Here is a 14597-nt window from a genome sequence, read left to right as displayed (position 1 = left end):
CTGCTTGTTGTTTTTGTGTGACCATTCTTATATATGCCATATCTCGTCGCTCCTCGATCTTGTCAAGGTCTTGTCTCCTATTCTCGTCATTGTAGGTGCCTCTTTCATTGGTATACCTTAGGCTGGGTTCTCCTACTTCAACTGGTATAATCGTTTCAGTCCCGTAAACTAGGGAGTAAGGTGTTTCTCTTGTACTCATTTTTTGGTTGTCATGCGCACGCATAATACTCATGGGAGTATTTTCGGCCACAGTCCTTTGGCCTCTTCGAGTCTCTTCTTCATGATGTTTAAGATAGACGTGTTGGAGGTCTCTGCTTGCAAGTTGCCAGCTGGGTGGTAAGGGGTTGAAAGTAACCATTTAGTGTGCCATTTTTCGAAAAACTTAATGGTTTTTCTTCTCATGAACTAGGGCCCGTTATCGCAGCTTATTTCTTTTAGTAGGTCGAATCGACAGATGATGTTTTTCAACATGAAGGCGATTACCTCTTGCTCACGAACTTGGGCGAATGCTCCTGCTTCCCCCCATTTAGAGAAGTAGTCAGTCAAAACTAAAAGGAATTTAACATTATCTCGTCCTGCCGGAAGCGGTCCCACGATGTCTCAACTTAATGAATGGCCATAGAGAGGTGACATAATGGAGGTGTTCGCCTGCTTGGGGGATTACTGGGACGTACTTCTGACACTGCTCGCATTTCTTTACGAATTCTAGGGCATCTTTCTTCATGGTGGGCCAATAGTATCCAGCCAATATAAGGCACCTGACTAGTGCTCAGTTGTCGGAGTAACTGTTGTAGTGTCCTTCATGGACTTCATCGAGAATGCATTGGGTTTGATTTGGGCCTAAACAATTTGCTAAGGGGCTGCCATACGTTTTCTTATACAAGTCATTGTAAAAGAGGTTGTATCTAGCGGCTTGCATTCTCAGCTTCCTGGCTTCCTTTTTGTCGTTTGGAAGTTACCGTCCTGCAAATAGTTTTTAGTACAATTGTGCTAGTCCCAAGTTTACATATTTTACCTCGATGTGGTCTAGTGCTGAGCTGAGGAGATGCACCACGCTCTTATCCCAGGAGTTATGCTTTTTGGTGCGGCAGCCAATTTGGCGAGACCGTCCACCTCGAAGTTCTGAGTTCATGGAATCTGGTCGAGCTGGAATTCGTCGAATTCGAGTAGCAATTTGCATATCTCGGTTTGGTATTTCTGCAGCCTTTGCTCTTTGATCTAGAAAGTCCTGGTAACTTGGTTGACGACGAGTTGAGAATTGCAACGTAGCTTTAAACGTATCGCCCCATATTTGAGTTCTAGTCTTAATCCTGCAATTACGGTCTCTTACTTGGCCCCATTTTTAGTAATATATGGGCATCTTATAGATTGGCGAACGACTTCACCAATGGGAACTTCGAGTACGAGTTCCAGTCCGGATTCACAGGCGTTAAAAGCAATATCAGTGTGTAGGATCCAGAGATCTTGTGTTTGGTGAGAAGCTTGACTAGCTTCCTTCTCAGCCTCGGGCATCACTTTAGCGTTGAAGTCTGCAACAAAATCGTCAAGCATTTGTGATTTTATTGTTATGCGAGGCTGATAAGTGATGTCGTGCTCACTTAATTCGATTGCCCACTTGGCCAGCCTCCCCGACAGGTCGGGTTTTTGCAATATGCTTCTTAAAGGGAACGTGGTGACTACCGAGATCGGGTGGCACTAGAAATATGGTCTAAGCTTTCGTGAAGCTACGACAAGGGCCAGGGCTAGTTTCTTAAGGTGAGGGTACCTCGTCTCGGCGTCGATAAATTTTTTACTGATATAATAAATTGGAGAATGTGTACCTTTGTCTTCTCGAACTAGGATTACACTTACCGCTACTTCTGAAATAGCGAGGTAGACAAGGAGATGTTCCCCGGGCTCGGGCTTTGAGAGAAAGGGTGGTGATGACAAATATTCCTTGAGTCCCTTTAGCGCTTATATGCATTCAGGTGTCCATTCGAGATAATTATCTTTTTTGAGTACGTTGAAGAACATGTGGCGCCTATCAGATGACCTTGAGATAAATCTAGACAGGGCGGCAATCTGACCCGTTAGTCTCTGGACTTGTTTCTTAGTGGTTAGGTGTTCTGATATTTTGTCGATAGCCTTGATCTGATCTGTGTTGACCTTGATTCCGCGCTGTGATATGAGGAAGACCAAAAACTTACCCGAGGTTACGCCAAATACACATTTCTCGGGGTTCAATTTCATCCCATACTTCCTTAATATTTTGAATGTTTCCTTTAAATGGTCGGTGTGATCCTTGGTCCTCAAGGATTTAACCAACATATCGTTGATGTATACCTGCATGGTTTTGTCATGCTGGCTTTTGAACATCTTCATGACCAGCTTTGATAGGTAGCTCCCGCGTTCTTCAACCCGAACGGCATGACTCTGTAGTAGTATGTTCCCCTGTGAGTGATGAACGTAGTTTTCTCTTGGTCATCTTCCTCCATGAGTATCTGATTGTAGCCTGAGTAAGCATCCTGAAAACTTAGCAACTCATGTCCTGTTGTCGCATCGATGAGTTGGTCGATGTGTGGCAAGGAGAACGAATCCTTTGGGTAGGCTTTGTTCAGATCGGTGAATTCCACACACATCCTCCATTTCCCGTTCTTCTTTTTAACCATTACCACATTGGAAATCCATTTGGGGTACTTTGACTCCCTAATAGAGCCATTGGCCAATAGTTTTTCTACCTCCTCGTGGATGGCTTCGTTGATGGTGGGATTGAACTTTTGTTGGACCTGCCTTACTGGGGGTAGTAGGGGCCGACATTTAGCTTGTGCGTGGCTATCTCTTTGGGATTCCAGGCTTTTCTGCATGACTAAAGCCAAATAAATATGTGTTGGCTATTAAAAATTGACTAAATTTACCTAGGTTTTGGAGTTTGCAGCCGATGTAGGCCTTTTTGATGGGGTCGCTGAGGTCTAGATGGACGGGATTAAGGTCTTCTATGGTCGATCCTGCAGCTTGCACCATTTCTGGGTCATCGACCTGCATGGACCTCGACCCTGCTGATTGCTATGCTTCTTTTTCCTTTTTTTTCCTTTTGTTGGATTGTCGTACCGTCCAAGGCGATCCGATAGCATTCTCGGGATATGCGTTGTTCCCCTCGTATGCTGAATATTCCATAAGGGATCAGGAACTTAATCACTTGGTACAAACTGGATGGGACTACCCTCATGGGATGTATCCATGGTCGTCCTACGATGGTGTTATATGCGGTGTCCTGATCCATGATATGGAATATGGTCTCCATCGTCACCTTACCGGAGGTGACGGGGTGTGTGATCTCGCCAGAAGTTTGTTCAACTTTACTGTTAAAATCGGTCTGTGTAATGCAGTGCGACACTATCTTATCCTCAAGTCGCATCTATACGAGGACTCGAGGATGGATGATGTACGCTTCTCTTCCGTCGTCTACCATAATTCTCCTAATATCACTATCAAGAATTCTTAAAGTAATGACAAGTGCATTATTGTGAGGGAAAGTCAAACCGTCAGCATTTAACTCATCGAAGATGATTCTTTATTCGAGGCCGTCATACCGTTCATGGGTGATTGATCTCTTGAGTGTGTGAGTGTGGTGAACTTGATGCTGTTAGTGGAGGTGTCATCAATGCCACCAATAATCATATTGATTGTGCGATGGGGCGAAGGTGGCTTTGGTGGGCCTGGGCGTTCTCGACCCCTTGCTAAGGTGTTCCAGACTTTGCCGCTGAGTAATTATGTGAGGTGTCCTTGTTGCAGCAAGTTCGCTACTACTAACCTCAGAGCATGAAAATCTTCCATTTTGTGTCCACGTTCTTGGTGGAACTCGCAGAAGGCGTCAGACTTCCTGGTGCTTGGGTGGACCTCATCTTTGGGGGCTACTTCACCTTAGTTCTGTACCATTACGATCTTGTCCGCCATCTCTTCGAATGTTTCTATGGAGTAGCCTGGTAGCTGCGAATACCATGTCAACGTCCTTACTGTGAGGGTTTCGCCGAATTTTTTCAGCAAGATAGAAGACATATGCTCCTTGCCTTTTACGGCGGTGATATAATTAACAATTACCTTTAGTTAACTCTGAATTGACAAGTATACAAGTTAAACTCAGGATAAAATAACCAATAGTGGAATTCAATTATTTGTTGCATGGGGGGACGGGGGGGGGGGGGGAGTGGATTTAAGAAAGTAAAATGGGGCAATTGTGAACTGAATAAGCTGTCAAGTAGTACAGTAGTAAAGTCGACAAGTAACTTTTGCTTTTGTCATCCAAATGGCAAGCAGTGACGCCCCATTCCTAGCTAACGCTTCATATGAGTTTGTCTTCTTCTTGTCCACTCACCACATTATTATATTCCTCTAACCAAATTAATTGATCTAGAATAGGAATATTACCGCTAATTAAGGTTAATTTTCATACTTTTTCTATACAATTTCAAATATTGTTAATAGTATAATTTTGACTTTAATGCTTAACATAATATTCTCTGCTTTTCAAATTGGTTGCCATGTTTCTTTTCTCAAGAGTCAAACTATATAATTTTTTACTAATATTTTAAAATAAATTTTTTTCATTTATATTGACATGAGATTTTTTTTAACTAGCAGTACTTTTCGTATAATATTTAAATATTTAAGATTTAACAAAATAAGTTGATTATCATATTTTAACTTTAAATATTAATCAAATTGAATTTCGAAAAGCAAAAACAATATATGGAGTAACTAATTTGGAAGGGAGAGAGTAATAGTAAAATGAAATTGAAAGGTTTTTGACTTTTTTATACACAGTTTCTCAGTTAGCTAAAACACTTTGAGAAAGTATGAAATAAAGGCTGATAGGTTATTTCTGCTATACAATTTCGAAATAATTAATACATATCCTCTTCCGTTAAAATTCGAGTCCATTACTCAAATGGTCACCCAACTATCCCAAATTATTTCCTAAAGTCACTTTACTTTCGTTTGTAACAATAAAGTTACTGAACTATGCCTATTGCACTCAGAAGGTCACTGAACTAGATTTTCTAAATTTTGGATTGCCAAATACCTATTTTACCCTCTAAATTATAAATATTTATCTTCTTTTTATCTTTTTTAAACTTTTTAATAGTATGATTTCCCCTTTGGAGGGTAAAATAGGTATTTGGCAATCCAAAATTTAAAAATCTAGCTGAGTGACCTTCTGAGTGCAATAGGCATAGTTCAGTGACTTTGTTGTTACAAACGAAAGTAAAGTGACTTTAAGAGATAATTTAGGATAGTTGCGTGACCATGTGAGTAATAGACTCCGTAACCACGTATCTTTAAAACTGCATAAAATTAATTGTTATCCAATTCTGGGGTAAACAAAGTAATAATATGATAGTCTATTATAAATCTCAAAGTTAAAAAATGAAATTATTTTAGGAGAAACATCTGTCAAAAATGTGGAAAATTTCTTTTAGATATTGATGAGACTTAAATAAGTAATTCGAGAATAAATGTACATCATCTAACTCCAAAGGTAAATTAGTTGGTAACCATACATGTCTAAGTACGTTAGAACTNGGCTCGGGCTCCTACTCCGTCGTCCATGGTGGCAAGCAGAAGAATATTGAAGATTTTTGAAAGAAACATGAAAATACACACAGATCTGAAAATAAATAGCTCTCAAACTTGATTTGCACCAAAAACTAACCATTAATGTTGGAAGATTTTGATGTTTGAAGTTCTGGTCATTATTATTATGACCTTGAAGTCTCGAATCTGAAATTGGGTTTGGATAAAAATCATAACAATGTAGCAGTTTGTATCAACACTGTATACTAGTGTATAATTGGGTATATGGATATACAAACACCTCTTATACACTATTATACATGTTTATACAAGTTATACAATATTGTATAATTGTGTATAAATATGTATATTTGTGTATAATATTGTATAATTATATATTTTTTCATTTTTATAAGGATGTATATACATTGTTAGTAGGGGTGTTCATGGTTCGGTTTGGATCGGTTTTTTCCTAAAAATAAACCAAACCAAGTAAGTCGGTTTTTCAAATATTAGAACCAAACCAAACCAATTAAGTCGGTTTTTTCTCGATCCGGTTTATGTCGGGTTTTGTCGGTTTTTTGATTTTTTCGGTTATTTGTCGGTTTTTTCTTAAATATAAGACATACACTACCAAACACATATTCCGGCGACCACATTTTCAACGTAACACTATCAAATCAAATGCCCTTTGAGAAATCTATTATTCACTAAAATATATTGATGATAATTGAAACAAATAGTAATGAATAATTTAAGGACTCAATTAAAAATATATTTTTAATAACATGAAATTGTTGCTTACACTTAGCAAAAGAAAACTACCAATCAAACTAGAATATAAAGGCAAAGAACTGTACTAAAAGTGCAAACGATTAACATTCACCATAAAATTTTTGAAACTTTATATAAAAATATACATATATATAGGTGTAATAATAAATTTGAAATAGCTACTCCTATAGTCGGTTTGGTTCGGTTTTTTCCGATTATTTTTTTATTAAAATCAAAACCAAACCAAATGTGATCGGTTTTTAAAATTCAAAACTAAAACCAAACCAAACCAAAAGTGTCAGTTTTTTTGGTTGGTTTGGTTTGGTTTTCGGTTTGGTTCGGTTTTTCTGATTTTTATGTACACCCCTAATTGTTAGTGTGTAAGAGGCCTCTACATAAGTTTGACACTTCCTTCTCTTCTTCTTTTTCGTGTAATGTGTTGTATGGGCGTTGGAGGGATTCTACAATTCATTTACCAAGTTCTTATTTTTCTTTTATCCTGGTGGATTGCTTCAGCAATTGCACATAAAAGTGTTTGAATTTCTTACCTTCAGATAATATGTATTATTCATGATTTTTGAGTTGCGTTGTGGCTGATTTGCATTTTTTTTATCAAATGCTTAATAATCAAAGGAAATTAACAGAATGAAAATAACTAGTTGTATACAGAGGGAGCAAAATAAGTTGTCTTTCGGGAATTAGCCTATTATTTTTTGGGCTATTGATCACGCCCAACTATGCCTTATAAAAAGGACAATGCGGTCGCTGCAAATATAATCCGGTTTACAAGTCCGGAGTCGAATCCCACAGAGAACTGAGGTTTAGCTACAGTTGTTCACTATCACCAAGAAGACAAGCTTGAACAATTCCTAACTTATAGATATTAAGATTCTTCTGTTTAACTAATTAACTAACAAATTAAAATAGTAAATTAACAACTAACGATACTAAGGGTTAGAGAAAAGATTAAGGAGGTCTAGAGTTATGATTACCCCAATTGTCGGAATCCTTCCCGCTATGTCTTCTATAATTTCGCCTAAGTATTCTCTACCGATCATGAGCACTCTTATTACCGTAAATCTCTCCCGAGTAATTACGACAATTTACTAGACGCACTCTTCCGAGCTACGCTAGCTGGCTTTTAATACATCTCACTTCAGATTGCACCCAAGGCTTCGTTATCCCTAATCCCACCTTTAAACCCTCGGTTATTGATCCCTCATATACTCTGGGAATGGTGTTGTTCAACAATTACCTAAATATGCACTCTCTCCCGAGTTATGCATACTAAATAGGCACAGCTAATTGAGAGCTCTTCAATCAACCACAATATAAACGTAGTTGAACAAATAGAGAAAAGCTATGGCTCAATTATATAAAAACATAACAAGAATTTATCCTACAAAAGGTTCTATCAAAACTCTAGATAACAAATTAGCTATTCATAATAGTATGTAAAACTACAATACTAAAAGTCATAACCAACAATGAGAAATAGGAAGAGAAAGGAAAAACTTGTAGAAGAATTCTCCGCCTTGCTCCCAATGTGTTCTTGCCTCCAAGGGTGTTGTCTAACCCTAAAGTAGTGTCTCTCCGCCTCCTTAGGTCTAATTTGTGTCCAAAATATGTCCTCCTCTTGTTCTAGGCCGGCCTCCTTTGTTTTATATAGGGTTTAGGACTTAAAATCCCATGTTTTACACTTTAGCCCCTGAAATTTACGCTTCTCACCGCGGTTTCACCGCGATCGCGGTGGAACCGCGGCCAAACGCCCTCGCGGATTCTTCATTCTTCAGAAACTGCCTTCCACCGCGGTTCTGCCGCGGTTCTGCCGCGGTCGCGGAAAAACCGCGGTTTTTCACCCTGTTCCGTTTGGAATTTGGGAAAATGTAAAACATGAAAGTTGTAGCCCTTTGAGTTAACTTTCCAACCATATATTGTGGAGCCCAAATGGAGTTTTGAGCAAAAAGTTATGTCTATTTTACTAGACAGTGCGCAATATACCTCCTCAAGTCTTCGTTCGTACTTAATTATCAAATTTGACCCCCGAACACGATCCCGGCTTAATTCCTTGAGCTTTTACTCAGACTTCAAAGCTTCAAATCACTTAAATTCATTTCATAACATCTATATAGCTCGGAATCACACCTACAAGGCATAAAACACACAATTAGTGCAAAACACTAGCGATTAAAGCGCAAACTCAATTAAAGTGCAGTAAATTCGAGTGTAATAAGCGACTAAAATATGCAATTATAGCCTATCATCAACACCCCACACTTAAACCATTGCTCGTCCTCGAGCAATCAAACTACACTTTTTTTTATAGTACACGACCTTTTTTAACAATTCTCCTAACTCATCACACCAAGAGTATTTAAAAATAGACTAAGCGCAAACTCAATTAAAGTGCAGTAAATTCGAGTGTAATAAGCGACTAAAATATGCAATTATAGCCTATCATCAGCTATAGATTTGCAAAGTGGTATCTAGGCTATTAGGTTGCAAGTCAGGTATGTGAGTTGTATTTATGTGAAATTATCCCTTTAAATAGAGATATTTTTATAATATACATTATATATTCTTGAAAATTATGCTCAATTATATCATTATGTTTCTACCAACTTTCCGACGACACAAAGTTATGTCACCTGAAAGCAAGACTATCTCTATAGGGTAAAATATGCTATGTTAAGTTGTGCATGGGATATATATATATATATATATATATATATATATATATATATATATATATATATATTTGAGCATAATTTTCAAGAATATATAATGTATACTATAAAAATATTTTTATTTAAATAATTATTTTTATATTACGTGCATGGAATATATATTTTACAACCTTTATTATCTTTCATTCTGAATTGTATAAATAAATTTTTGAATTTTTGTTGTTACTAAAATTATTTTTACAAACAAATTATTCTAATTAATTTTTTTTATTATGTTCATTATTTTTTTATTCCAGCATTATAGATGCTTAAATACTTTTTTTTTAATTTATAAATAATATTTATTTATTCTATAGGCAAGTTCATAATATAAATTAAAAAGGAAAAATCGTAATATTAAAATGTTTAAAAAAATAAATAAAAGAAGATATAATTTAGAGGGTAAAATAGGTATTTGGCAATCCGAAATTTGGAAAATATAGTTGAGTGACCTTCTATGTGCAATAGTCATAGTTCAATGACTTTGTTGTTACAAACAAAAGAAAAGTGACTTTAGGAGATAATTTGAGATAGCTAAGTGACCATGTGAGTAATTGACTCGTTAAAATTCTTGAGGTACTCTTTTCTAAAATTACTTTTTACAAAAGGAAAAAAAACTTCTTTGGAAGCTATTCAAACACCCCTTTTAATTTGTCGGAAAGAACTTTTTAAAAGTTTCTCCAAGCTATTCTTTGTTTTCTTTTTCCTTTTTCCTTTTTTGCTGTTTTCTCTCGGGATACGACTGGTGACGTGAATGATTTATTAAGTTGTTGCCATTGAATCTGATACTTATTGAGCTCTCTAGTTTTAACATTCGTTTAGCAATTGGCACGATTTTGACAGCTCTCTCCGTAAAACAAGTAGAACTATTTTTACTAAATGTAATCATTTTGGCAACTCTTTCCCATACTTATATTAATCGCGTGCTTGATCCCATGTCAATTTATGTGGGAACCTTTCCTTTTTCATCTGTTCTAACAGATACGAGTAATAACTTTTTAAATTTAAAAATAGTTTAACATAAATTTCTTATTTAATTCTTAATAAAAAGTTTTTATAGTCGCACGAATATTTATATCTTATTTTAGATCACAAGTATAAAAAAATTCCGTCTTTATTAAACTCCATGCCAATTGGAACTTTGCCTCATAAAGCGAAATGTAGGGGGTATATTTATACTTTATTCTTGAAGAACATAATACATGTATTTTGTTTTCGACAAAGATTATAAGTACAAATTTGTCGAAGCAAGTTAAAAATAATGGACTTGAGTCACTTGACTTTCATTTCCTTCTTTTACTGCAGAATTTATCGTATCATCGGATTTGTACATTTACTTAATGTCCAAGTTTCCAAACATAAAAAGTTAGGACCAGATTGGAAAACTTTCAAATGAACTAAAACTGTCCCAAACAAATCCAAATTTGGAAAACGCTGACTATTAAATGTATTCCGTGACTCGTCTCCCTCATAAAGAAGTACAATGCTAGTTATAGTAGCATTGGGGAGAAAGAGGTCAAATATACTAGTAATATCCATATTTATACTAAATCATTAAATATATATGTTGTGTTAAAATATAAATTTTTATTTTTCAATTATACTAAACTAATTTAATTCGTATCTCATTAGATCAATTGACCATTGTGTCTATAAGTATAAACTAAATAAAAATAATAAGTGCGAGTAAATATTTCCCAACAAGTTAAGGGACTACATTGAACAGATGTCTGGAAATTAATGGAATGTATTAATTCGTAAGTATTCAAAAAGAATCCAATAGGCTCTAGACGTACATAGTACACAAATTTATCCTTGAAAACTGCGAACAACTAAGTACCCATTTGGCGAGTCCGAAACTTTTCTAATGTTTTTTTTGGACAAAAAACACATTTTTACTACTAAAAAAAAGTTACTTAAATACATAATTCGTAGTACTATACTGCGAATTAGTTATAAAAAATGTAATTCGCAGTAATTTACTGCGAATTAGTTAAAAAAAATTGATTCGCAGTATTGCCCTGCGTATTATTAAAAAAATTTTTTTTTAGTTAATTCGCAGTATTATACTGCGAATTACTGATTTGGCCCCACCAATAATTAACTGACATAACAATAATTCAAACACATAAAACGTATTATTGTACTGCGAATTCCTTAAAAAAATTCTGCACCCCAGGCTCGGACTTGCCTTATTTAAAGGCGTTTCAGTTTTATGAAAATTCATTCAATACAAACTTTTAACTTTCGTTCATACTTCTCTCTTCTTCTTATCAATTATTTTTGTACAATATCTGAAGAGCCAAAAATAAGGGTTTCATTATATTGGGGGGTGAGGTTGTGCTGGAGAATAACTCTGTGAGGTATAGCTCACCTCTACAGTGTCATGTTAAATTGCCGCTTACTATGGAATATGATAAATTGGTTTCGTTGTTATGTAAAAAAATGAGTGTGAGGAAGCGTTCGGTTAACCTTAAAGTAACCGGTAGGTTTTCGTATTCAGTAACTCCGCAGGGGTTTGCTTATTATTCTGAGTTTAACATCGAGGATGATGAAACTCTTAGAGATTTTTTGCGGATTCCGGATGAATACAGGGAATTTATTATAATAAAATTATTGGAAATGTACGTCAAGGTGGAAGACGTTCCCAATAATGAGGGTGTGCATAGTAGGGATAACCCCCAGTCATCGGGTGGTTATATCTGGAGCAGTTTTTGCCTGACAGATTGCTGATGAAAGATAGTGTGTAGCCTCCCATCCAGGCTCCCCCGGTATAGGCTGGGGACGGTGAAACTGGCGAAGCACACGCTCTGCGGCATGATACTCAACCATATCGAAGAAGATCATCGGGACGGAGGTGCTCCAAAGCAGTCTGTCGACTGAGCAAATATCGGGCAGCTGAGCTAGCAACTCGTCGCTGTATGGCGTCCAGATGAACTACCAAATAATAACATAAAAGTGAGTATGCGCAACACAACTCAATTGCTAATTCGCAAGTGTAGGTACATATTTACCTGTCCGTCCACCAGCATATCTAACACATCCCTGACAAGGGGGAGATTATGATGAGCATCGCTCCCTCGGTAGTTCCCACGCCGGAGAATCCACCTAGAAGCTAGAGGGAGAAACGGATAAGCCTCACCGGGCGCAAGTGGTGGTAGAGGTGGCTGCAACGGCATGATCCGCTGCCAGGCCCAAACCTAAGATAAAAGGTTGATGTAAAATTTATGAGTCATTTAGACCATATAGAATTCAGAGTAATGAATAGAGTATTCGAAAATATTGTCACCTGTAGGAGGGGCAGAAAACCACATATGTCCACCGCTGGGCCCATGCTCGTCCGGCACATGCTCCTATACAAGTATGCGAGAACAGCAGCACCCCAGCTGTACTGAGGTAAATCATCCAGCCGCTGAAGATGATGGAGATAGAGCATACTCACAGTACTCCCCGAAGTGTTCGTGAACAAGACACACCCGAAAAGCAGGAGCAGCGCCAACCGCGTGTACCTCTCAATGTGGAGATCCTCCGTCTCGCCGGTAATGTCAGGGTGCAAAACAGCCATATGATCTCTAATGGTTGACAAAAGAACGCGACTGCCCCCAGCGCCACCCTGAGGTCTATAACCAGTAAACTGCCCCATCATATCCAGAAACTGGGCACGCGTCATGGATCTAATGTACTGGGGCAGTGCCACGGTCCGTCCATCTACGCGTAGCCCGTATAAAACCTGAACATCCTCCAGCGTGATGGTGGCCTCTCCAGTGGACAAGTGAAAAGTGTGCGTCTCCGGTCGCCACCGCTCTACCAACGCCGTGATAAGAGACCAATCAAGCTGCATCCGTCCAAGCTCAAAAATAGTACAGAAGCCCGTAGCCTGTAAGCGCGCGACTACACGGGCATAGAAAGGATGCTCCACGATGAACTCCCACAAATCATCAGGTCTCCTGGGGCAGATAGCCTACTCCGATAGCTGTCCCTCCCATACATAGGAGGACCTATAGTCGCCCTGCAACACTAACAGCTGATCCTCGGCAGGTCCAGGATGCGCAGGCGGAGGAAAGGCCATGTCGTCTACTATAATTTAAAAAAAATTAATTGTGTGTGTTAGTTTAATAAATTAAATAATTATTTTTAATATTGGACTGAGTAATTATCTATGGGTTCGAGGCTCGATATTTGAGGCCCGGTAGCACCAAGCTATCCTTCATTATTATGTCTGTCATTTTCAATATTTTTTAGAAATTTGTTTGTTTAATAAATTAAATTAAAAATTCTTCAATTGGACTTAATAATTATGTATGCCCTTCCAGGCTCGATATTTGAGGCCCGGTAGCACCAAGCTATACTTAATTATTATGTGTGTCATTTTCAATATTTTTTAGAAATTTGTTAGTTTAATTAATTAAATTAAAAATTCTTGAATTGGACTTAATAATTATGAATGGCATCCAGGCTCGATATTTGAGGCCCGGTAGCACCAAGCTATACTTAATTATTATGTGTGTTATCTCAAAACGTTTTAGAAATGTATTTATTTTAATAAATTAAATTAAAAATTCTTGAATTGGACTTAATAATTATGTATGGCCTTCCAAGCTCGATATTTGAGGCCCGGTCGCACCAAGTTATCCTTAATTATTATGCGTGTGAATTTCAGTTACCGATGGAATTTTGTTAGATTAAAGAATTAAATTAAAAATTATTGAATTGGACTGAATAATTATGTATGGGTTCCCAGGCTCGATAATTGACCCCCGGTAGCACCAACTTATCCTTAATTATTATGCGTGTCAATTTCAGCATTTTTACAATTTTGTTAATTTAATAAATTAAATAATTAATTATTGAATTGGACTGAGTAATTATCTATGAGTTCCGGGCTCGATATTTGAGTTATTTGACAACATATATTAATTTGTTACTTTTGTAAGTTTATTTTATAAATTAAATAATTAATTTTGTAAAGTGTTATTGGATAGAGTTTGCAGTTACTACATACTTAAGGCTTTATATTTTACTAAGCTAAAAGGCTCTATATTTTGCACTCTACGCTAAAAGGCTCTATATTTTACTAAGCTAAAAGGCTCTATATTTTACTACGCTACAAGGCTCTATATTTTACTACACTAAAAGGCTCTTTATCTTACTACGCTAAAAGGTCACTATTACATATAAAAACAACAAACATAACATACAAATATGAACAACAAACTAAATAAATAATATTTATTTATTATTTAACCAAATAAAAAAATAACATTAACAATACAAATTATTTATCAAATTTTAATATTTTTTTGTCCCAAAGCTAATAAATAAATCGGGTATAAATAAGATACAAATTTAAATACAAACATAACACAAATTAACATGGAAACACATTAAACAATACAAATATGCATGTACTATACGAGTGTCGACATAAACAAAATCGAAATACCTCGATTTAAGTTTTTTGAATTTGATTGAAATCGAATTTTTGTACCCGAAAGAAGGAATCCAAAGCTTGTCTTGTGTGTGGGACCTACACTCTTTGCTTTTTAG

Source organism: Nicotiana attenuata, unplaced genomic scaffold (assembly GCF_001879085.1).
Source record: "Nicotiana attenuata strain UT unplaced genomic scaffold, NIATTr2, whole genome shotgun sequence".
Classification (NCBI taxonomy): Eukaryota; Viridiplantae; Streptophyta; class Magnoliopsida; order Solanales; family Solanaceae; genus Nicotiana; species Nicotiana attenuata.
This window is presented reverse-complemented; position numbering follows the sequence as displayed.